Raw genomic sequence first — 26,693 nt, 5'->3', positions numbered from 1 at the left:
TGGCATTCTTACTGGAATTTTGCCGGGATTTTACTATAAAATTTACCTGAAGTTTATGTAGATTGATTTAAATGATTTACGTGACCCTTTTATCGAGATCTTGGTAAACGTTTACCGAATCTCGGTAACGTTCGCCGAGATCTCGGAAAAAATTGGATTGCCGAAATCTCGGTAAAATAAATACCGAGATTCAGCATTGACAGTTACCCTAGAGATTCCTCAAGAAATTTTTAAAAGTTATTTCTCTAGTGATTATTTCAGGAACTCATTTCAAAAATTTTTAAATGATTTCTCAAGCTATGCTGTATGGAATTTATACAGAATTTGCAACAGGAAATTGTTTATCAGCCCTATAATGAGATTACTTTCTAATTCTCCCAGAAATTCTTAAAAATATCCCTTCCGTTGCACCGATTTCTTCAGTAGTTGCCATCTCAGAGTAATAACTAAAGATATATTCCTTCAGTAATACTTCCAAGAAAATTATACAAATGCTAACTCTAGGGTTGAAAAAAAAATGTGTAGAAAATTTTCCAAGAAAGAAGAATTCCATGAACCCATAAAATGCTACATAAATTATTCCTGTAACTTCTTCAAAAGTTTAACTCAAAATTTTCCAGGGATCTCCTCTTGAAAATCCTGCACGAAATAATGGGTTTCGTTTGGTAATTTTCGCAATAATTACTTTATCTATTTTTCGGGATACTCTCCCAGATTTTTTCAAGAGTCTTGAAGAAATCCGGAGGTCTTAAAAGACGTTTCTCTTGTGAGAAATTATCATCTATTTTACCAAAACCAGTTATATCTTTAAGAATAAGTTTAGAAACATCCACTGGACTTTTTTTATTTGTGGGATTCCTTTCAACTATTTCGGGAAACTTTTCTGAGTATCGTCTTGGAGACGTTTTAGAGAAATCCTCAATGATTCGGAGAACTTCTTTGGGACATTTTTGGAAGAAGCTGTTGAAGAATCTCCGAACGAATCTCCGTATGAATCTGCTCTAAAGTTATTTTTGAATGCTATGAAAGAATCGCTGGATGAGTTTTTTGAATGATTACTTCCCTAAGAAACGAATCTTGAAAGAAATTTTCCGCGAGTTCCTGAGAGTTACTTTGAAAAAAAAATCTGGATAAATTATTCAAGGTATCCTGAACGGAAATCTGGGAGGAATTCTTTGTTAAATTTGTGAAGCAAGCGCTGTACGAGCTCCTGAAGAAATATTTAAATTATTAACTGAAGGAAACTTTAAACAAACACCTGAATTTCATTCTCAGGAAATTATTAAACACATATAGTAATATTTGGCGTAACATCTGAAGAAATGGTCACAAAAAAAATTAGAGAGACTATGAGGACAGTTTACTGAAACATGTTTCCTGAATCATATTTTATTTTTTAAATAAGTTCAAATCTTCAGATTTTTCGCCTCTACCACCTCTATTGATGAGGCACATTGTATGTACTTAAACCTAGCACCCCTATTTCAAAGGGCCTTGAATTTGAATCCGCAGCGGGCCACGAAAGCTCTAGCTTCAACACTGTCCATTACCATAATAATTCCAAATTAAGGAGTTGGCAGTAACCGTAGTCCCTGATTTGATAGCCACGTACACACTTAGATTAAATTACTGGGGTCGGTAAACTTTTACTGGGTTTTGGAACTACCGAAACCGTCAGTAAAATAAAACTATCGCCTCGCGTAATTGAAAAACAAATTTCACTATGTTTTATTTTTTATCGATATATGATATAAAAAGAAAGCTCTCTGCAAAATTTCAGAGAAAAATCTCTGTTTTTCGATTTCTGACAATTTTTTTAGTTTACTTACTTTTTCGGTAGTTCAAAAACCCAGTTATTTTTACCGAACAGATTGAGTGTGTATGTGAATACATACTAGTATTCGTTTTTGGTGAGAGTCGGTTCATTTGATCAGCTCGGATTAGACAAAAAGTGATACGGAAAAAAATGAATCAAATCTTGCATTTCATTGCAAAATACTCTCGCTTTCGCTCCAGAAGAAAACTTAAACACAATGGTGCCAGTACCTATCAATTTTGACAGGTACTGGCACCATTGTTTTCAGTTCTCCCTTAACAGAGAAAGAGAGCGATTTTCTGATGACGTCATCGTGATATGGGCACCAAGATGTCAAAGCACATATTGCTTCTTCCTTTCGGTTCGGATAGGGAATATCGCTCGACGTAAGTTTCTGGCAATAAGATTACTATATATTATGGTATATATTCTCATTGAGTTTCTGGGAGAAATAGAGAATGAAAGATACGCAATGTATGGCGCATGTAGCGCAATAAAGAGAGAATTGCTCTTTTTCCGCTCTCGGTTCAGTTCACCTTTCTTTTGCGAACCACTGAGTCACTGAACCGTTTAAAAGATCCGGTTTACTAAAATACCGTTTTTACCATCTCCAGTGAATACCCTTCGACCCATGACAAGTTTGACAAAAGCCCATGATTTTGCTTACTATCTTCAATTTATATCTTAAAAACTGTAAGAAATAGGGAGAAATAACCTTCGGCGATTTTATTGTTTTAAGTCAATCTTGAGAAATTGCGTCTTTATGTTAAAAAGTTCGAATTTTAAATATATAATTCCAAGCAATGCAGGGGCCCAGATAGCCGTAGCGGTAAACGCGCAGCTATTCAGCATGACCAAGCTGAGGGTCGTGGGTTCGAATCCCACCGGTCGAGGATCTTTTCGGGTTGGAAATTTTCTCGACTTCCCAGGGCATAGAGTATCTTCGTACCTGCCACACGATATACACATGCAAAAATGGTCATTGGCATAGTAAGCTCTCAGTGAATAACTGTGGAAGTGCTCATAAGAAAACTAAGCTGAGAAGCAGGCTCTGTCCCAGTGGGGACGTAACGCCAGCAAGAAGAAGAAGAATTCCAAGCAATCTTGTATCTCAACGAAAAACTTATAACTTTGTGAAAATTTAACATATTCTGTGTTGTTGCAGAACTAAACAATAAAAAAAATCACAACGTTGATTTTTTATTCTTTCTGGCGTTAACGTCCCAACTGCGACCTGCTACTCAGCTTAGTGTTTTAATGAGCACTTCCATAGTTATTAACAGAGAGCTTTCTTTGCCGATTGACCATTTTTACATTCGTACATCGTGTGGCAGGTACGAAGATACTCTTTGCCCTGGGAATTCGAGAAAATTTCCATTGCGAAAAGATCCTCGACCGGTGGGATACGAACCCACGACCCTCAGTTTGGTCTTGCTGTATTGCTGCGCGTTTACCACTACGGCTATCTGAGCCACAACGTTAATTATATGTGGAAAATTCGGACTTTTTACCTTCAAAACGCAATTTTTCAAGGTTGGCTCAACACAATTCGGGAAGTTAAGCGTTTTTGATTGTTTTTTTTTTCAATTTCTTTATTAGTATCATTCCAAACATTACATTCATTTCTTATATCTAGGTGTTCTGTGTTATTAGACAACACTAACATCCTAATTTGGTAAAACAAATATAACATTTTATTAACATTTTGTTAACAACATATAACATTTCATTTGCCGTAGCAGTTCAGATTTTTTACAGATGAGTTGATTTCACCTGCTTATAAGAGAAAAACACGCTTTAAATATACTTAACCTAACTTAACCTATACATATATCGCATTAATCGTGGCAATAGAAGATTGTAACGATTTTTGCCTGAAATTATTTATTATTTTATTTGACATTTGTTCCAATGTTTCAACATTGGATATTCTATGTAACTCATTGGTACTATACTAGGGAGGAAGCCTCAGAATCATTTTCAAAATTTTATTTTGAACTCTCTGCAGATCTTTCTTCCTGGTATTACAACAGCTAGTCCATATTGGTACAGCATACAAGATGGCTGGCCTGAACATTTGTTTGAATATCAAAAGCTTGTTCTTAAGACAAAGTTTTGATTTTCTATTAGTAAGGGGATAGAGACATTTTACATATTTATTACATTTGGCTTGAATGCCCTCAATGTGATTTTTGAAAGTTAAATTCTTATCAAGCATGAGCCCTAGATACTAAACTTCATCTGACCAATTTATTGGAACCCCTCTCATCGTGACAACATGTCTACTTGAAGGTTTCAAATAAAGAGCTTTTGGTTTATGTGGGAATATTATTAGTTGAGTTTTGGAAGCATTTGGAGAAATCTTCCATTTTTGCAAGTATGAAGAAAAAATATCCAAACTTTTTTGCAATCGACTACAGATGACACGCAGGCTTCGACCTTTGGCGGAGAGGCCTGTGTCATCCGCAAACAAAGATTTTTGACATCCCTGAGGTAACTTAGGTAAGTCAGATGTGAAAATATTGTATAATATTGGTCCCAAAATACTGCCATGAGGAACACCAGCTCTTACAGGAAGTCTTTCAGATCTAGAGTTCTGATAATTAACCTGAAGTGTACTATTTGACAGATAACTTTGAATTATTCTAACAATGTATGTTGGAAAATTAAAGTTTTTTAATTTTACGATCAAACCTTCATGCCAAACACTGTCGAATGCTTTTTCTATGTCTAGAAGAGCAAGACCAGTAGAATAGCCTTCAGATTTGTTGGAACGGATCAAATTTGTTACACGTAAAAGTTGATGAGTGGTCGAATGTCCATGGCGGAATCCGAACTGTTCATTGGCAAAAATTGAATTTTCGTTGATGTGGGCCATCATTCTGTTCAAAATAACCTTTTCAAAAAGTTTACTGATGGAGGAAAGCAAACTGATTGGACGATAGCTAGAAGCTTCTGCTGGATTTTTGTCTGGTTTTAAAATTGAAACAACCTTAGCATTTTTCCATTTGTCAGGAAAATATGCTAATTGAAAACATTTGTTAAATATATCAACTAGAAATGATAAGCTACTTTCTGGAAGTTTCTTGATGAGGATGTAGAAAATTCCATCATCGCCAGGAGCTTTCATATTTTTGATTTTTTTAATAATAGTTCTCACTTCTTCCAAATCAGTCTCCCAGGCATTTTCGAAAACGTTCTCTTGATTGAGAATATTTTCGAACTCCTGAGTAACTTCATTTTCAATTGGACTAGTAAGTCCTAAATAAAAATTGTGCGCGCTTTCAAACTGCATAGCAAGTTTTTGAGCTTTTTCGCAATTAGTTAGTAATAATTTGTTTTCCTCTTTCAATGCCGGTATAGGCTTCTGAGGTTTTTTTCAAGATTTTAGATAATTTCCAAAAGGGCTTAAAGCCAGGGTCCAATTTTTGTTTCTTAATTGAGCAAAACGCTTTTTGATTTCTTTCTGCAAATCCTGCCATATAATTTTCATAGCAGGATCGCGAGTGAGCGTTTTTGATTGTTAATTCTGATAAATACGATGAATCATCAACGAATAATCGGTTTAAGATTTAAAAATTAAAAATAAGTATATTTGGCATCACAGTACCAACCAACATATTTTTCCTGGAGTCTTTAAACGTTTTTCTTAAAACGTGCCGAGGGTCATTTCTCACAATGTTTAATATTTTCGAAAATATCAACTGAAAAATGTGAGCAAAATCATGGATTTTTACAAATTCATAATTATGGTGGTGGTTCGATAGGCATGAGAATTTGGCTTATGCATTTTTTAAGTTGATGAACATTTGAGCAAAATTGGGATGAAATCGGGGAATGGCAATTATTTTTGTGTACACTTGGCATGAAATGACCCACACGGTTCCATAACTATTTCACGAGAACTTACTTTACTTTTGCTGGCTCTACGTCCTTCAAGACATGACCTGCGTCACAATGTTACGCCAACTAACTCGGTCCATGGCTGCTAACCTCCAATTCCTCGATCGCCCCACACTTCCAAGATCCTGCTCCACTTGGTCAAACCACCTAGCTCGTTGCGCTCCCCTTCGTCTTGTACCGGCCGGATTTGAGTTGAACACCATTTTTGCGGGATTGTTGTCCGGCATTCTCACAACGTGTCCCGCCCATCGTACCCTTCCAGCTTTGGCGACTTTCGTGATACTGGGTTCACCGTAGAGTTGCGCAAGCTCGTGGTTCATTCTTCTCCTCCATACGCCGTTCTCACATACTCCGCCGAAGATCGTCCGAAGCACACGTCGTTCAAAAACTCCTAGCGCTTGCAGGTCCTCTTCGAGCATTGTCCACGTCTCATGCCCGTAGAGGACTACCGGTCTTATTAGCGTCTTGTACATGGTACACTTAGTACGGAAGTGAAGTTTACCAGACCGCAGGGTCTTGTGGAGTCCATAGTAAGCACGACTTCCGGCGATGATACGTCTTCGAATTTCTCTGCTGCAGTTGTTATCCGACGTTATCAATGATCCGAGGTAGACGAATTCGTCCACCACCTCGAACTCGTCCCCGTCGATCGTCACGCGTCTGCCTATGCGAGCTCTATCGCGCTCGGTTCCTCCAGCCAGCAGATATTTCGTCTTCGACGTATTTACCTTCAATCCAACCCGATCTGCTTCACGTTTCAGCCTGGTATACTGTTCAGCAACCACCTGGAACGTTCTTCCGACAATGTCCACGTCGTCAGCGAAACAAATGAACTGGCTGGATTTATTGAAGATCGTGCCCCGCATGTTGAAGCCCGCCCGTTTCATAACACCTTCTAGCGCAATATTGAACAGGAGGCAGGAAAGACCATCGCCTTGTCGAAGTCCTTTGCGTGTTTCAAACGGGTCCGATAAAGCACCCGATATCTTCACACAGCACTGTACACTATCCATCGTTGCTTTGATCAGTCTAGTCAGTTTCACGAGAAGCTTCGCTTGAATCAAAGATGGTTAGAAGGAAAAAGATAACCGACTCCCGTCTTTTCTAGGTGACATGAATAGCGCCGCTCTGGTGAGTCAAAAGCCAGCTAATATGCAACGTTATCCTAGTGACCACCAGATATCCATCATATCCACGCTTGAAAAAAGGTACACTGCTCAAACGGGGATGTTCGATATTGCGAATCATCTCTAAATGGCATACAATGTGAGAAAAAGGAGAAAAACCAGCACATGAACATTTCTAGTATGTATGAAAATTAATCAAATTTTGTGTTGTACCAGAAAAGCCTGATGGCATGTGAGTCGAACTCACTTCTGTATAAAAAAAATTTAAGCGTGGTTGTTTTGATTTCTTCCACTTTTTGTTTTTTGATTGCACGATGAGTTAAATTTAGCTGAATATAATGTTAACGCGCTTTTGACTCAACAGATGGCAGTAGTGTTATTTGAATAACGTGTCGACCGCAAAATACATGGCAAAATAAAGAGTCGATCATCTTTTTCCTTTTAACCATCTTTGCTTGAATGTCAGACTTTAGAAACCTTCAGAAACCATGTACGGTTGACGTTTTTGAGCTGGCATCAATCAAAATCGCTTTGGCGATGATCTCCAACGTGCCCTAGACCACTTTTTCATCTTCTCGGAAAGCTTCAGTTCTATTGAGGTATTCCGGTCGATGAAACCTGTAAAGCTTGCATCTTGCATTCTTGCCAAAGAAAAAAAAAAGAGCAGACCTGTGAACTAGTCAAATTATGATACTAGATTACCTTTCTAAGTTATGGCAAAAAAAAGGAGGACTCTTTCACAATGGTGGGCTCCCTAAACTCGTTAAAATCAGAAAATAAATTTCCTGATTCAACATACTGCATAACAACAGATATTCTGGAGCATCTCCTACGAACAAGTGAATTTTTGATTTCAAGTAAATTCAAACGGGGAATTATTTTGTTAGATTTCAAGAATGAATTTCAGATGACCAGACATAGATTAACTTCAATGTGTCCTTGACTAAACAGGCTATAAAATAGCGTATTGCAAATTTCATTCCAGCGATGGCTATAATGGTGGATCAGAGAAATTCAATTTCAATCAAATTTAAAACCGACATACCTATCATCAACTCGTAACCCTTGACCCCTTCCTCTCATCGAATACGAAACCAGTAATGAATCAATAAACCGTCTCAATTTGTGACGCATTGATGCTTTGTTTGTAGTTGCTACACTAGAATCATCAGCAATTTAGCTCAATTAGTATCGGTAATTTTCCTTCAACGTTAAGATTGAACTACGTTTATTGAAAGGCGCCAGTTGGTAACAAAGAACCGCACCGTCTATACTTATGTCTATCGTCTATTCTCAAGAGATTTCAAGTCTATCAATTGCACGCTATACTTAGTTCTCTGTATGGTTGTACCTATAAAGCGTTTCATGTGTTCAGACTAAGAATAGGATCTTCAGCCCACGCTTTACACCGCAGCGTCGGAAATTCAAAAGAGAACATAAGTCACACCTGGCCTTGCCGCAAAAGCTTTCGAAAGTCATTGCGTGCACCCAAATCTGTAACAGTTTAGCTTTCGAACATTTTTGGATGTTTCGTTTTTGGAATAGAGAACTGAAGCTTGTGTTGTCAGCAATAATCAGATTACTTTCTGCGAGTTTTTTTTTTAATTTGTAAGGTTGTCGGTTAAAGTCCCACCGGTCGAGGATCTTTTCGTAATGGAAATTTTCTCGATTTCCCAGGTCATAATTTATCTTCTTCTGACACACGATAAACGAAAGCAATTGGAAAAAAGCTCTCAGTTAATAACTGTGGAAGTGGTGATAACAACAGCTTAGATGTAGGTTCTGTTCCAGTTGATACGAAATGTTCTGAAAAAGAAGGGAAAATAGAAAATTTCTGGATGCTACAAGTATTTTGAAATGCCAATTTGACATTTTTCAAGATTATAACTTGATTTTTATAATGATTATCAACACTTTTTATGCAAATTTGCTGTATGGTATGCATGGGCAAATGGGACCTAAAACGATAGTTTTTTATATTGTAAATGAAAAACCTCTATGCGAATTTTCTGCATCATGTGTTATTTGGGTGTAATGTTGTCCCACCGGAGAGCGACACGCCATGTAGCCGTAAATATTGCAGTTTAATTAATTTTCAATAAACTTCTTGGCAGCTGTTCAATTTCTCTGGCAACGACAAAAGCTATCGAGCAGTGTATTTGAAGGTGAATCTGAATATCGTCTTCAAACGGGAAGGGTAGAGCAGCGTACAACTCTTAGCTTTGGGGTCGCTTCGATTCAGTTCGGTTGCTGTAGCAGCTGGTGTGGTATTCATCATGCAGATCCTTAGGACCGATGGATTTTCCAGCGCTGCAGCTGAACGGAACATCCGGTGTCTTATGCGGTTTTTCAACTACCTTTCTTTGGCGGTATATGAAGGTCTCGGTTGCGCATGGTGTATGACGCTGTAGTTTTGATACCGGTGTACTTCAATGATATTTGACTATTGAGTGAACAAGAAACATTTGGTGGGTAGAGCAGGTGGATTCCACATTAAAGGTTTAAAAATATATTTAGATATCGTAAAATCCCCGCAATATATAAGGGATAATTCTTTGAAGGGATTTAGCGCTTAACATATATTGAAGACCAACCCAAAACCAACTCACTAGCTCATTTTTACTTTATTCATAAACTAGCCAGGTAACCATTGGCATGAATAATAAGCCCAAAAATAGCATTGTAATGCATATAAGCATTATATTAGCACGACAAATGTAGATACGCATCATTGATGCTTCTAAGCTTAGATCGTAGGTGCATGATACAAAGAAGCACTACATTGGCTCTATATCCGCATATAGGGTATTATTTAACGCTATCCAAAGTAAGATCTATCTAGAAAATATTTGAAAATAATTTTGTTCCTCTGAAAAATGTTTGTGTTTTACTTATTTATTGGAAACCTAGATGGGAACGTATCTCATACTTCAAAGATGATTCCCGTCTGGCAAAGATACATTGGAAAATGGGCTGATGATTGCACTTACTAGTTTTCGCATCCTACATACAAACACTTCTCGAAAATGGCAGACAATTAATCGTTCCATAAAAAAATATAAAATTTCCATAAAAAATGCAAAATTTGCCAGTAAAGAAACAAGGGTAAAATCAACAGAAAAGTTAAAAATTTCCATTAATAAATAAAGAAGTGCATAAAAAAAACAAAATTTTCCATAAATAAAAAAAATTTGAGCAATAAATAGATTCAAAAGTGCAGTAGAATCGACAATAATCTCACTAAAAAATATCGGATTTTACATTTAAAAACCTCAAAATGTCCCTATTTTCTTCACAAAAAGCAATAAATAATTATAAATTTTCCACAAAAAAAGCCAAAATTTGCAATAAATAAATACTAATTCGCCCACAATAAATCAAAAAATTCCATTCAAAAAATCAAAAAGAGCAATAGCAGTAAATGCAAAGTTGCAATAAACAAACCCAACTGAGCAATTCGAAATGACAATCAATACATGAAAATGTTGTAGAAAATTCCAATATTTTAGTAAAACTTTCCATAAAAATAACGTAATTTTCCAATAATGAGTAATAATGTATGTTTTTTTTTTGTATGATAGGTTTCTCTACCGAGCTAGTGGCGAGTGATTTTAAACATAATACGGACTCATAATACTGAAATTCACTTTCATCTTTGGTGTAACTGCCCACAGCAGTCGCAGAAATGTGTAAACTTCGATTAATGAGTTTTTTCTCAAATATTTTTTTTTATTTGCATACGAACATAACGCCTTTTAAAGTATCTACTAATAGGTTCATTTTTAGATCTAATGGGTTGTCTCTAGAGTGTCCATTTCCCGGCCATTATGCTCGTCCCGGGATTCGGGACAAAAATTCATGCTTATCCCGGGAAATCCCGGGATCCCGGGATTTACCAAATTTTCAATAAAACTAGCATTTCGGTTGAAATGGAAGTAAAAATTAAACAATACATTTTTTTTCAATGAAATAAACAGATATTGAGATTTTTTAAAAGAATATGTTAAATATAGCAAATCACATTTCAGATAAGACTTTTTTGTTCTGATGAAGTAACCTAACAAAAATCAAAACTTGGTTCGATTGCTTATGGATTTTTTTTTTCAAATTCTCTATAACACTTTTCAATACAAGTATGTTAACAACTAAGGTCATAATTCTAATGCAATTTGCTTCAAATATTTGAGAAGTCTTAAAACTTTAGAACAAAAGAAACGATTGAAGATCATAGAAGATATTGTAGATCATGCTAAAGGTTGATCACTGAAAATTATTGACTGAAGTTTAGTGCCGTGAATCGCAAGTCAATCCCATCTGTATTTTAGTCAAAATTGTGTTGATATCAGTTTACATTATATCTTCTAATGATCTTTCAGCTGCACTAGCGAGAAAGCACTTTTTGTTCAGTTAAATTAGGAAGAAAAAAAACCAAGTCGATTTGTCCCATAATGAAAACTAAACGCATGTCAGTCCCACTGCAGATTTTCGCATCGTGTAGCAAAAAAATGGATCGTTATTTGGTCATCTTTATATTTTTCTTGGATAGATAACGGAGTGAAAAGCAAATTATGAAAGTTTTATTGAGATCGAAACATGTTCCAATCTCCTGGAATTTTTTGAATATTTGTATGGAAAACGAGATTGAAAACTTCTCAGTCAATTTTCTTAAAGCAGTTTAGGTTTATTTAAAATAGGCTATGCAGCATAGGCTTATAAAACGGCTAATGTTAAAAAGCAAAGCATTAAGATTTTGCAACAAGACAGATAAAAATATGTGCTTCTTATTTGGTAAATTGATCTTCTCATGAAAATAATTACTCGTTTATTCTCTTTTTCATTATGCTGTTCTACTTTATCAAATAAGGTTGATAGTGAGGAAAAATGTCATTGTTTTTCATTGGAATTTAGTGGTTTTCATCAAATTTTACGTACATTTCGGGAATCCCGTGATTCCCGGGCTGTCAGAAATTAAATCCCGGGAAATGGGAAATCCCGAAATTCGTCAAATCCCGGGATTTTTTGTCCCGGGATGGACACTCTAGTTGTCTCAGTACTACAAATATGGCATGCTGTAACGCTACTTTTGTACCTTACACCCACTTCATGCAACTACGTCAGTGGTCTAATAACACTTAGCGCGCTCGGCGAAGTTCTATCATGCCGCATAAAGTGTTGCCACAAATGATGCTTAGTTTGTAAACACCAGTTCCCTGGCTGGTGGGGCATGAGAGCATAAGCTTCTACCATCAATGTAGTTGGACATAACCCAAGCAGTGACATAAGTGTTCCTAATATTGGATGATTAGATATCCCATGTGCCATGTTTCATTTCAAATTTGCCGAAATAATTAAAATTGTAGCGCCTAACGATGGGGTGTATTAAAAAACATTTTTTTTTGTGATTTTTCGAAACCTCGCCTCCCCTCCATGTATGATTTTTTGTATGAAACATTAATTTTTTCTATATGGCAAGAAATATTTTTTCAAACCCGGCCAATCTCCCCGCTCTCCCCGCTCTCCCCTCCCCTAAATTCTTACGTAATTAATTATCGAACTCTAAAATGCAATTACTACATCTACATATGACGACTAATTAGCTCCAATTGTGAAAACAATGCTTCAGTTTGACTGAAAATTTATGAAATCCATTACACACATTATTACTCATTCTTGGAAAATTACGTTATTTTTATGGAAAGTTTTACTTAAATATTGGAATTTTCTACAACATTTTCATGTATTGATTGTCATTTCGAATTGCTCAGTTGGGTTTGTTTATTGCAACTTTGCATTTACTGCTATTGCTATCTCTGATTTTTTGAATGGAAATTTTTGATTTATTGTGGGCGAATTATTATTTATTTATTGCCAATTTTGGCTTTTTTTGTGGAAAATTTATAATTATTTATTGCTTTTTGTGAAGAAAATAGGGACATTTTGAGGTTTTTAAATGTAAAATCCGATATTTTTTAGTGAGATTATTGTCGATTCTACTGCACTTTTGAATCTATTTATTGCTCAAAATTTTTTTATTTATGGAAAACTTTGTTTTTTCTATGCACTTCTTCATTTATTTATGGAAATTTTTAACTTTTCTGTTGATTTTACCCTTGTTTCTTTACTGGCAAATTTTGCATTTTTTATGGAAATTTTATATTTTTTCATGGGACGTTAATATTTTAGCCTCTCGAAAATTGGACAATGGGTCGTATGAATAAAAAGTAATAAAATTGAGTTTACTACATTCTCGGTAGTAAATGCTACATGCGACAAAAGTAGGCTTCGAGTAATTGCAATACCAAGTTTGCATTTTACGGCAGTATGGGAGGAAATATAAATTTCTAAAAAATACCAAAAACTCAAAAATGCTTCATTGGGGCTGACATTTTGTGCAGCTCATATGGCATGCTATGCGAATAATCGAAGCACAATTCTGATAGAAATTTCTTTGCTACTTCATTACGAGGCTCATGTATAATCTGAATGTGACTGTTTTGCGGTTACAGTTATCAATGTGACAAAACAACTTGGTATTTTATTCGAAATTTCTAGAAAAATCTCACAGATTTCAGTAAGTTGATCGAAAGTATTTATCATTTGAAGATTCTCCCCGGTATTAACTCAAAATTGTCAAACATGTCGAATGTGACAAATATGCAGTTATGGACAGTACACGTTAATATGCTTCCAGTGGGCCTTTTGAAAGAAGTACCACATTAGCCAACGGACTAGCATGCAACGCCCAGTGGCACAGTCGGAAAACATTCCTCTCGAAAAGTTTTTCAGCCTGAGGTGGGAATCGAACACACATTACTTAGCACGATGAGGCTAAATACCTCGGTGACACTAACCGCACGGCTACGAAGCCCACAGTTGCCGCCTTTATCTGCGAGAAACAGATTTCCTAAACTGCTATACCGTCAAACGGGGTAACTTGCAACAATTTTCAACTTCAAAGCTATATGGACGAATAAATTGAGAATTCAGATGAGACAAAAACCATCTGGTACCCTAATTGCTACGTTAAGATAACCACGCGGTATTAATTTTATCAGTATTTAGTTTTCTGGAATCAGGAGAGACGAAAAATATGTATTTTTAATGCTACCCCTGATGTGGGGTAACATGCAACACACAATTGTACCTGAAGTACACTATTAAAAATTTATCCTATATTGTGTTATTATGATCATTTAATAATTGTCAAAAGCATGACAATTATCAAAAACAGGCTGCTTTTCTCTTAGAAAACTAATTATTATCGATTGTATTATGAATATTGAATCAATTTGATTGAAAGCATCATTGGCATTGCATAGGGTGTCCACACTGGAAAATTCTAGCATACTATAAGTCTTGACAGTTATTGGAAAGCCATCAAAATGCAACTTTTTTACAAATACAATGGTATTTTAGGCTTTACTTCACATAACTTATTTTTTAGACATATTTAAATCAAAGCCACGTATAACATATTGATATGTAAAATTGGTTTGACATAACTTTCATCATATTTCTTGCAGAGAGTTCCCAATGACTGATCTGTAAGTTAATTTATTGCAGATTTCCTAAATTATTCTTTATTTTCATGAAAAAAATTAGACTAAATCTAATAATAATACGATTTATTTAATCTTTTTTAAAATTAATACAAACAGTGTATTGAGGTACAAACAATTTAAATTTTCCGGTGCAAATATATGTTCAATTTTGCTTTTTCATATGTTTTCGATGACAAACGGCAGGAAATATCAAACAATTGAGATCAAAATTGCTGTTGCAAGGGTAGTCAAAAACGTTTTTGAATTTTTAAAGCGTTTAAGCAAAATATTATCAAAACTTTTATGTTGTCAATTTGTACACTACTAAGTACTGTAACTGATAGCAAATGCCTCGAATGACATATTTCTACCGTTTGTGTGGTACTAAGAACGTTTTTCAATATTAGTTTTATACAATCCAAATTTTAATATGATTTTCACCTCCAGCAAACTCACCAAAAAAGAAACGATACCCAAAACCTTGTCAAAACCTTCTGTTGTATACCTAAGCTCAATAAACGGCGGAATAGATCATAATAATTCAACTCAATGCTGAATGAAACGACTATTCGGTTACATGTCGAAGTGTTGCAAGTTTCACCCCTGTTGCAAGATACCCCGTTTGACGGTAATTGTTGATGTGTACTGACGAAAAGCCAAGATCGATCCGATCATATGTACTGATCCATCTTTATCGGCTCTAAGCTTATCACGATAATTATCACAAGGTAAATAATAGAGATGGTCAGGTCTCACATTTTTCAAACCCGAATCCGGGAAAGGAACGTTAGAGCGTAATAATTATTGCTTTTAGGGGTCAAGAATACCTCTGCATCTCCACAATCATCATGGGAAGGGTGATGATTAATGAAGAAGGAAAAAGATCTGGATGTCACCTTTAGTCGGTATTGCGATCCATGGATAAGCAGAATAAAATACGACTCTTACTTTCTAGTTTAGAAAAGGTACATTGATAGAAGATTAAAGAAGTACGTCAACATTTATAATGCCGAACTATTCAAAGGTTATTTTAGTAATGGAGAAAAAGGGAAGATATGTGCATATTGAAACTATTTTTGAGACAGGAATGAGGGTTTATGTCGGCACTTGTAGTGACGAACCATCTATAGATTGTGTAAAAGTTAAATAAACGTAACGTTGCCGGGATGAAAAATTGTTATCATGAACATAAAACGAGCTTACTAGTTGGACAATATGAGTCCACGGCTACAAAGCAAAGTCATGCTGAAGGTGTCTGGTTTCGATTCCTGGTTGGCTTAGGATCTTTTGGCAATGGAAATTTCCTTGACTTCCCTTGGCATAGAATACATCGTACCTGTCATACGATATACGAATGCGAAAGTGGCAACATTTGCAAAGAAAGCTCTCAGTTAATAACTGTGGCAGTGCTCATAAGAACACTAAGCTGAGTAGCCGGCTCTGTCCCAGTGGGGACGTTAATGCCAAGAAGGAGGGGGATGTTGGAAAATTAAAGATTTATAATTTGACAATCAAGCCTTCATGCCAAACACTGTTGAATGCTTTTTCTATGTCAAGAAGAGCAAGACCTAAAGAATAGCCTTTTGATTTGTTGGAACGATTAAAATTTGTTAAACGTAAATGTTGATGAGCGGTCGAATGTCCATGGCAGAATTCGAACTGTTCATTGCCAAACATTGAATTTTCGTTGATGTGGGCCGTCATTCTATTCATAATGACCTTTTCAAAAAGTTTACTGATGGATGAAAATTAACATATTGGACGATAGCTAGAAGCTTCTGCTGGATTTTTGTCTGGTTTTAAAATGGGTACCACTTTGGAATTTTTCCATTTGTCAGGAAAATATGCTAATTGAAAACATTTGTTAAATATATCAACTAAAAATGATAAGCTACTTCCTGGAAGTTTCTTTATGAGGATGTAGAAAATTCCATCATCGCCAGGAGCTTTCAAATTTTTGAATTTTTTAATTATAGTTCTCACTTCATCCAAATCCGTCTCCCAGGAATTTTCGAAAACGTTCTCTTGATTGAGAATATTTTCGAAGTCCTGAGCAACTTGATTTTCAATTGGACTAGTAAGTCCTAAGTTAAAATTGTACGCACTTTCAGGAGACGGCGTTGGTGGTCTGATGGCTACCGCTTCAGCTTAATAAGCAGAAGATCATGGGTTCAATCCCAGGCCCGTTCCTTTTCTCGTACTTTGTAGTTGTATATCTCTCACTTGCTCCTATCTTCCATTCTAAATCTATCACACTCAAACTATTCGTTCATAGCAATTCCATTCTTCCACGCGCATGCCTTTCCTTACGCCTGATTCATAGGAAGTCTGCTAACCACAAAAGCAAACCTCTCTGCCATGCCTTTTCCACAATCCAAAGACTCCCGCATGAATTGGCGTAGATGCAGTGGTATATACGGTCTACAAGGGAGCCAGTATAATGTATCATCAATTCCTCCACCTTCCCTACATTGGTCTGCACTAGGGTGCGGCTTATTTTTCAAAAGTTCTCAAAACCAAAAATTCGTATGCTCTACTGAATTCTAATCACATTAAAAGAGAAACCTCATTTTACTAAAAAAAATCATTTTTGTTTGATCATAACTTCATAATTACTCAATCGATTCCGAATCTTTTTTCATGTTTTTAAAGCAAATTTATTTGTTTTTAAATTGTTCCTACAACACATTTTTCTAAAAAATGGTTTTGACTTAGTTATTCAACAAAAACTACCCAAAAACATGATTTTTCAATGAAAAAATCAAATTTTTATTGATTATTTAAGTTTTTTCGCCGGAAATTGCATATTTTTCTATTAAACTTAAATTTATAAAGCATCTTGCCGTAATTACGAGTTGAATAGTGCATATATATGTTTACATATGCAAAAATATTTTTGTTGCAGAATTATTTGAAAAGTGTTGCAAAGTCATTCACAAAAGTTAAACAAATGAGAAAAAACAGTTTTAGCTCTAAAGATAATATTTAACTGGCAAAAAATTGAAAAAAACTGACATTTTACGTTAAAAAATCATGTTTTTGTTCAGTTTTTGCTGAATAACTTGGTCAAGACATTTTTTTAGTGAAATGTGATGTATGAAAGGTTTGAAACCAATTAAATTAGCTTCAAAATCATGTAAAAAGATTTGGAATCGGTTGAGTAATCATGAAGTTATGGTCAAACAAAGTTGAAATTTTTAGAAAACTGAGGAAAAATTTTGAATAAATTACTTGTAACTAAAACTATTTTTGATTTTAGACAAATTTGATGTTCTATAGAGATTTCATAAATTTAATTTTGAAGGTATTCATGCTAAAAGTTTCAAAATCGGTTGAAAAATAACAAAGTTATGTTTAGTTCACTGAAGGTCATTTTTCATAACCTGAAAATTTACCTTCAAAACGCTTGCGCCACCTCTAAATTTTGATATTTTTGGCTCAGATTTTGAGGTTTCTCTTTCAATGTGATTAGAATTCAGTAGAGCATACGAATTTTTGGTTTTGAGAACTTTTGAAAAATAAGCCGCACCCTAGTCTGCACTCTGACGTGGCAGGCACCATTGTTGTCTAAAAATAGAAGATCACCAGCACTTATACACTGAGGATGCCTGTTAGTCCCAAGCAGTCATTCAGCTCGAAAAAAACTGAAAGTGGAGCTGATAGGATTGAGAATCGCTTCATGGGATATTTGAAATGTAACAGGGACATGATCAGAATCAAAATCAGCATGAGTAATCAGTTGGCTACAAAGATGACTAGAGTCGGTTAAGACCAAATCAATCGTAGATGGATTTCTAGAAGAGGAAAAACATGTGGGGCTATCAGGGTATTTAATTGAGAAATATCCTGAAGAGCACTCATCAAATAAAATCCTGCCGTTGGAATTACTTTGCGAATTATTCCATGGCCGATGTTTGGCATTAAAGTCACCAATGACGAAAAATTTGACTTACTGCGAGTCAATTTTCGCAAGTCAGATTGGAGCAAATTAACTAGCTGTCCAGAGCATTGAAAAGGCAAATAGGCAGCTATGAAAGTATATTTACCAAGCTGTATTTCAACAGAAACACCAAAAGTTTCAAAAACTTTAGTTTCAAATGACGAAAACAGTTGATGTTTTATACGCCTATGAATGATGATTGCAACTCCCCACATGCCCCATCAAGTCGATCATTACGATATACAAAAAAGTTAGGATCTCTTTTGAGTTTAGATCCAGGTTTTAAATACGTTTCGGTAATAACTGCTATATGTACGTTATTAACCGTAAGAAAATTAAACAGCTCGTCCTCTATACCATTCAGAGAACGAGCATTCCAATTTAAAATATTTAAATTATTATTTGGATCCATTAGAAAAACGTAATCCAATAACAATTTGATAAGTAAATTTTACACCTACTTGGACTGCTTCAGTCATAGTGGTGGCTTTGAACATTGCAACAATCATTAGATTCAATTGTTCAGTTAGAAAAATAAAATCAGAGGCAGGCATATCACTTGAAGTGGGTACATTTGATGATTTTCCGTTAGAATTTTCGGTGGGCGAACAGGCGGCGTAGATGTTACCTGTGGCGGTCGGGTTTTTTCCCATTTGATTTGAAACAAGTAGAATGGGTACTCATAGTACGAATAGGGGAGGAGTACAAATTACCTGCTACGATATCGGCAAAGGATTTTCCGTGGGTAGATACATTCAAAATTAAAATATTCGAACTGCTACCCGACGGTTTAAAATTAGTTTGTGAATGAGCATGATTATGATCTTCCTGATAGGTATGATTCCTAATCAAGCGATCGTTAACTGAAAAATGAGTATTGTTCGATACTCTACCAGGCAAGTTCCGGAAACGACCGTTATCGTAACGGATATTATCTTTCATCTGCCTGGCACGAGCCTCAACGACTCTCTTGCGTGAAGGGCAAGCCCAAAAATTGGACTTATGATTGCCCTTGAAATTGGCGCATTGGTTTCTTCCTTCACTGGACAGACGTCCTTGGCGTGAGAAGAACCTCCGCAAATCATGCATTTAGCATCCATGCGACAATTTTTTGTACCATAACCCCACTTTTGTCACCGACGGCACTGAGTGGGGTTCTGGTAATTTCCTCCAGGTTTCTGGAAATGTTCCCATGTCACACGGACATCGAACATAAGTCTTGTTTTTTCAAAAGCTTCAATATTATTTAGTTCTTTTTTGTTATAGTGAACTAATATTCTTGAGAAAGCCCTTTCCGAACAATGCCAGATTGGGTTATCTGTTTCATAATGATTGCTTGGACTGGTAAAAATCCAAGTAAATCATTTATTCCATTATTGACCTCTTCAGGTGACTTACAGTCACTTGAGAGACCTTTCAAGACAACTTCGAACAAACGTTCAGTTTTGTCGTCATAAGTAAAAAATTGTGCTTTTTCAAGATGTTTGAGAAGAAGTTCGCGATCTCTAAGAATTTCCGGCAAAACGCGACAGTCTCCTTTCTTTGCGATTTGGAAAGAAACCTTGATTCCCCTAATGGAGTTCAAAATCTCTTGCACAAATCCGCCAAATTCGGAACAACTGACCACGATAGGCGGCACTCTTTGCTTCCTCACTTGAATCAAAGAGCCTGGGCTAGAAGCTGCTTCGATTTGGTGTTCGGAAAATTTGTCTAGAGCATCGAACTGATTGCTCATTTCGATACAATTATCAACATTATTCATTTCACCCTTGGAAGAAAGTTCGCATTCCGGAGAAACGTCCTTTCTTCCATTCTTGCCACGGTTAGTGACAGTTTTCCTACTTTTTTGAAAGGAAGTTGTGAATTAAGAGATTCACTCTTCCTTTTTTATAGTTGCAACCATGTTTAGTGAATAAACGAAAGAAGACACGACCTCCCAAGAGGTTTTTTTTTCCCAAGACGGTGTCCAAGAAAGACTACCACCGCTAGCTTTCGCCAACGGGTCCAATGAAAAATCAAAGGCACGGGTTAAAACAAGGATCGTAAAGAGAGAAAAAATAGTACTGAAAAGTACTGTTTTAGTAGCACTGAAAAGTACCGTTTGTAATTTTAGCACTGAAAAGCACTGTTTTTGTAGCACTGAAAAGTGCTGTTTTATTGCTTTAGGTAGTTTTAAAGAAAACTTCTAAGAGCAGAGAGAATTCGTGTACGCACAGCACGAAGGTACGATGCGCACCGAGCGTTTAGTTTCTGTTTTATTTTATTTAAAAGGCTGATAATCTATCGACAACACTATTCATATATAAAGTCGGCTTATTGCTCCCGAACGAAAAATCGATCATAACGCTGGTTGGGTAAAGAAGAGAGTCTCTATGGGTTTACGGAATTTAGGGTTATGGATTTTTTTGTAATGGTGAATTCGGGACTATGGAATTCGTGGTAATGACATCCAGATTAATGATATTCTAGATAAAGAACTTCAAGGGAATGTGGTAGAATCTATTTTGCTTCTATCCCTTTACCGAATGCAATACCCCGGATCCTATTGCCCCGAATGTTTCATTATCCTGAATTCTAAATGTTTTGTATACGAATGGAAAAAATGCAATTGCGGTAAAGAAAGTTCTCAGTTAAAACTGTGGGAGTGCCGTTAGAACATGAAGTTGCTACAGCTAAAACAGTACCAGTGGAGTTGTAATGTGTTCTTTGCAAGTTAGAAACACGCTGCCTACACTTGGCCGATTCATTGAAAGTTTTCAATGACACCGGCTCTGGCTGTTAGCTTTTCTAGCTTTGCACGTGAATAGAATCTTCATGGTAAATACACGGCGCTGGTGTTCTACACATCGGAGCCTTGGCGCCTATTACCAGTCGCACGTGGGTTGCTGGCTCGGTATCAATAATTAAACAGCCTTTCGTTTACTAATTAAGAGCAGGCCCATTTCACACGAAAAACATGATTCCGAATAATTGTTGTATTGTGGAACGGGTAAAGTTATGCTGAAGCTAATTCACCTTCCGGGTATAGTATTTTGTACAAGCTTTGGAATGTTTTCGCACTAGCAAATATTGGGATCAGTAAACTTATTTACTTGGTTGATAAGCAGAGCTAGAATAGTTCATCAATTTTCGTTCACTGCAAATTTTAGAAGCATTTTAATTAATGTAAAATTGAGTCTGATAACAGATATGGGCACTAGCCTGGGACACGGTTATATGAAAAATTTAGATTCTTGCTCCAGTCCACTTTTTGGATTGCGTTTAGGTTCCATAACAACTGTGCAAAATTTCAGCTCGATCGGAGAAACTATATTTTAGTGCCAGCCGTTCAAAGTTTGTATGGGATTTACTATGGGAAAACTTACTTTTGCAAAGAAAAATCGCCAGAGGTCGCCTATTGTTCTCTATAAAAATTCTGAACACAGAACTCGATAGGTATTTCCACGATGAACAACATTGCCGAAGACTGCAAAGCAATCCAATGCTTGTGAAAAAAGTTATTAAACATAGACTATTCCGAAATTTTGCCCAATTTTGTTATTATTATTGTTATTCCTTTACGTGTTAATCAACGTCGCCTTGCCAATAGGTTTTTATTGAATAACTTTTTCCACAAGTGTCGGATTGTTTCGCGGTCTTCGGCAATATTCTTCATCGTAAAAATACCTATCGAGGTCTGTGTTCATATTTTTTATAGACGTCAATGGGCGACCTCTGGCGATTTTTCTTTGCAAAAGTAAGATTTCCCATAATAAATCCCATACAAACTTTGAACGGCTGGCGCTAAAATATAGTTTCTCCGATCGAGCTGAAATTTTGCACAGTTGTTATGGGACCTAAATGCAATCCAAAAAGTGGACTGGAGCGAGAATCTAAATTTTGTCCCACACTAATGGACACAAGTAGCGTAATGGTAAACGTGCAATTATTTAGCAAGACCCATTTGCGGGTCTTCTTCTTCTTTTTTCTGGTATAACGTCCCAACTAGGACTAGGACAGAGCCTGTTTTCTTAGCTTAGTGCCAATTGGGTATTTTTGCATCTGTATGTCATGTGGCAGATAGGAAGATACTCAATACCCTGGACAGTAGAAAAAAATCCAATCCGAAAAGATCCTAGACATGTGGAATTTGAACTCACAACCCTCAGCTTGGTTTTGCAGTAGCAGCATTAGCCTAATACTATACTATATTTCTATCGGTTTTGCTGAATAGCTGCGCGTTTACTGTTACCACTAACTAGACCCCAACCATTTGCTCACCCTAAACTTTAAAGTGCATTCCAGTGAAATGACAATGAAAGCAACGACTTTTCAGGATGACACCCTTCGTTTTGAGGGCACATGCGGAAATTGAATCGCTCCACAGAGATAATCCTATTAATTGTGCAGATTTTCTCTTTTTCCAAAGGGATTTATCACCCCACGGTTAGACTTGCTTTGTTGCTCCTGTAGTGGCCTATTTCAGCAGCACACGTATACCGTCGTGATTGCAAGGCTTCATATTTGTAGCTTGGGCACCGAGTAACTAAGGCTTATTTCAAGCAATGTCTACATAGAATTACCGGTATTCCGTATCGGTTGCTGTATCCCCCACTGGTACGGGTACCGTAGGACGGAGAATCCTTGATCAGTTATTTGTGTTTCTATTAGTTATGATATTTGTATTACCCGATGTGTTAAAAATGTTACCTAATATCAGCAAAAAAACAGTTTTGACATCGTTTTATTAAAAAAAGAATATGCAATAAACAGCCATGATATTCAAGTACCAGTACTTGTTTCAAAAATTATGAAACTTGAATAAATTGTCGAAGAAATATTCATAGAACTGGTCAACGTTACTCCATTTTACGGTACCTACATCCGTTGCCGCTGACCGAGGAGCACCGGAACCGAATGAACCTGGTGAAAATAAAATTTATAACAAAGCGGTGAGGATAATCTGCGAGAGAAAATAATCCGTGCTGCTTATTGTCCCGGTGGTCTCGCGTCCCGTCCTGGCTGACGAGCACATTACCGTCACATTTGCATGTAACACATAATCTTTATTTTTTATACAGCTTCTGAGGGTGTGTGGGTTGAGTTTGCTGGTTTTTTCATCATGACTCGTGAAAATTTATGCTACTTTCAAATCACACGTGCAAAAATTGTAGAGACGCTGGAAATGAACGTTAGCTTTGATTTTAATTTTGAAAACCTGCTATATTTTTGGTAATAAGCGATGAGAACATTTGACAAGACTGTTTTGACAAGCAATTAATTAGTTAAATGTAAAATAAATAGTACTGGTTTCTAATTCTCCTCGGTGATACATTAAGAATCTATATGTTATTAATCTTAAGTATACGTTATTGTTTAGTTGACATAACTTATCACTTCGCATTCTAAGGCCATCTTTAGCGGTGCTACAAATCGTAAAGCGAGTTACAGCCGAACGATTTGTAACCTGCTGAATTTGCCCCAAGCATTTCTCTTTGTTAAAACTTCAATTTCATTATATTGATCCACTCTCATTGAAACTGTTAAAAGTATGCTCGGCTCACGAAGCCTTTGTCCAGATGCAACTAGTATCCTTACGGCTTGTTCGGAAATGGACAGCTCTGGTATGCATTATAAAATCAATTTATGAATTTTAATTACTCATAATGCTTCATCACGGGAAAAATGCCATTTCCAGCCCAAAACGCAAACCGAAGTGGACGGTACCCTCTGCGAATTGATTGACCTTTTGCACATGTATTACAGATAATTCAATGATTGTACCCCGTTTGGCATGATGGTCGTTTGGCATAAGGCCGTTTAGCACAAAGTTATTTGGCATAAAGTCGGTTTACATAATGGTCGTTTGGCATAATGAGTGATTCAAACACAATATATTTCATATATAATAAGCGATTGAAAATATACACTTTTTTTCATCGAATATAGGCATTTCTAAAGCTTTTTACCGGAATCAATACCAATGACAGGGTGGCCACAAAATTTCGATTTTGAAATTCCCGCTTTTTTCCGGTTTATCCGGTATATTTTGTAAAAATATTTTCCCGGTTTTTAATGCATTCTTTCCAACGACTTTAATTGACTTTTTCTACATCAAAAATTGTTTCTATGAAAAGCACTGAAACATTTTTTTTAAATCGGTTTATTTGTTTTTAGTTGCTTTCCATAGTAATTTGATTGTTTAACAATAGTTTCACTATTGGAACAATAAGTTGACTATTAGATTTTTCTAATCTATACAGAATGTCTCACGTTTGTCGAAAATCAATGAAGCTCTGGAACTCTGGAGCTATTTATCATGGGAAAGAGATGGTTAATTGTGCTAATAAAACAGATCCTACTCTTGACATCTTCTTCTTCTTTCCGGCGTTACGTCCCCACTGGGACCGAGCCTGCATCTCAGATTAGTGTTCTAATGAGCACTTCCACAGTTATTAACTGAGAGCTTACTATGCCAATGACCATTTTTGCATGTGTATATCGTGTGGCAGGTACGAAGATTTCCAACCCGAAAAGATCCTCGACCAGTGGGATTCGAACCCACGACCCTCAGCTTGGTCTTGCTGAATAGCTGCGCATTTACTACGGCTATCTGGGCCCCATAACAGGGGTTAAATTTGAATACTACTCTTTAAGCCAAACTTCGAATTTTCAAGTTCAAGTTTTAAGATCTAGAGTGCCTGACAATCGCTCGTGTTGAAAATTTGATGGATTAGTTGCATTCTGGTGATGATAAAACGATCAAAATTTCAGCTCAGAGCTCTGCTTGGTTTACTAGACTTGTGCTATTGAAATTTCGAGGTTCGACTTTGGTTTATAATCATCGTAAGGTCCAGGTAAAAATGGTGCAAAAGTCAAAACTGAAAAAGCAGTTTTCTTTTTTAAAATGAACAAATTGAGGAAAACGGAAACACACAGTTCTTTTATTGGTTAAATGAAACAGCTCTCTCTCTCTTTCTGGTATTACGTCCCAACTGGGACAAAGCCTGCTTCTCAGATTAGTGTTCTTACGAGCACTTCCACAGTTATTAACTGAGAGCTTTCTTTGCCGATTGACCATTTTTGCATGTGTATATCGTGTGGCAGGTACGAAGATACTCTATGCCCTGGGAATCGAGAAAATTTCCTTTACGAAAAGATCCTCGACCAGCGGGATTCGAACCCACGACCCTCAGCATGGTCATGCTGAATAGCTGCGCGTTTACCGCTACGGCTATCTGGGCCCCTTGAAACAGCTGTATGTTTCTTTTTTCCTCGATTTGTTGGTTTAAAAGGAGTAAACTGATTTTCAGTTTTGACTTTTGCACTATTTTTACTTGCGCCTTAAATGCATCTTAATGAAGGATTTCAGATAATTTGGCCGACAAAAGCCCTAAGTGCCTAAGCAAATCATCAAGATGTCCAAGTAGTTATTTACTGTAATTGAAATTATTTCAATTCTTAATGCTTTGAATTTTTTTCATAAAAATAGAGAGTTCTCTAAAGCATAATAATAATTTATTACTATTTTCTATCTGCCTCTCTTTCATCCTGCAGGGAATTTTATTCCTATTTGTCAATTCGCCTGGGTTGAAGCATCGCTAAGCTTCAACCCAGTCGAAATGACAATTAGTGTAAACATTCACAGCAGGATGAAATAGAGGCAGATAGAAAATAGTCATTATTGCATAAACTTTAGTAATTCTGTGACTATTTTAATTTTTCAGTGTACGATGAAAGGGACGGGCCTGCGATTAAACCCATGACCTTCTACTTATGAAGCAGAAGCGGTAGCCATTAGACGAGCAACCCCGTCTACTTTTCAGCACTGTTTCAACAAATTTTCGGGAAAGTGGGTTATTCGGTGAAACGGGATATTCGGGGAACTGGTTTTTGGGGAAACGACATTCTGGGAAAAGTAGCACAACCGTTTCACTTAGTATACATAATAGGCCGAATTCTGGCCTGTTAATAAAAATGCAACGGAATTGCAAAAACTACTGTTTAGGAATTTGACCGCTCTAGGTTAGATTTCCTTTCTAATAGCCTCTGTTATTCATTGAAACCCACATGATATACCTTCTTTTCAGTATTTTTTTTATGAAAAATGTGAGATCTGGTACTCAGTCTGAAAATGGAATTTTTAATTGTGTTCTGAGCTGGAAATGCTTGGATGCATATGCTCATATCATAAGCTCATATGCTGATAAGTAGATTCTACGGAATTGAAATGGGAGCCTCATTTTTGTTGCGACACACCGCCAGGGCTGTGGAATTTATATTATAAAATATTCTACATGTGCAATAATTGGATAATTTCTTAGCAACAAGAACTCAAAAGGTAACGATGAATGAATCTTGAATGTTATCAAATAGTTGCTTTATTT

At 36.3% G+C, this 26,693-nt stretch overlaps 1 protein-coding gene across 1 annotated transcript in view; it reads left to right on the top strand.

The window, feature by feature from the left end:
- Positions 1-26,693, top strand: part of LOC5578284 (pikachurin) — a 783,038-nt gene that overhangs the window by 98,040 nt on the left and 658,305 nt on the right. The gene's annotated exons all lie outside the window — the stretch shown is intronic.

This window comes from Aedes aegypti, chromosome 2 (genome assembly GCF_002204515.2).
Source record: "Aedes aegypti strain LVP_AGWG chromosome 2, AaegL5.0 Primary Assembly, whole genome shotgun sequence".
Classification (NCBI taxonomy): domain Eukaryota; kingdom Metazoa; phylum Arthropoda; class Insecta; order Diptera; family Culicidae; genus Aedes; species Aedes aegypti.
This window is presented reverse-complemented; position numbering and strand designations above follow the sequence as displayed.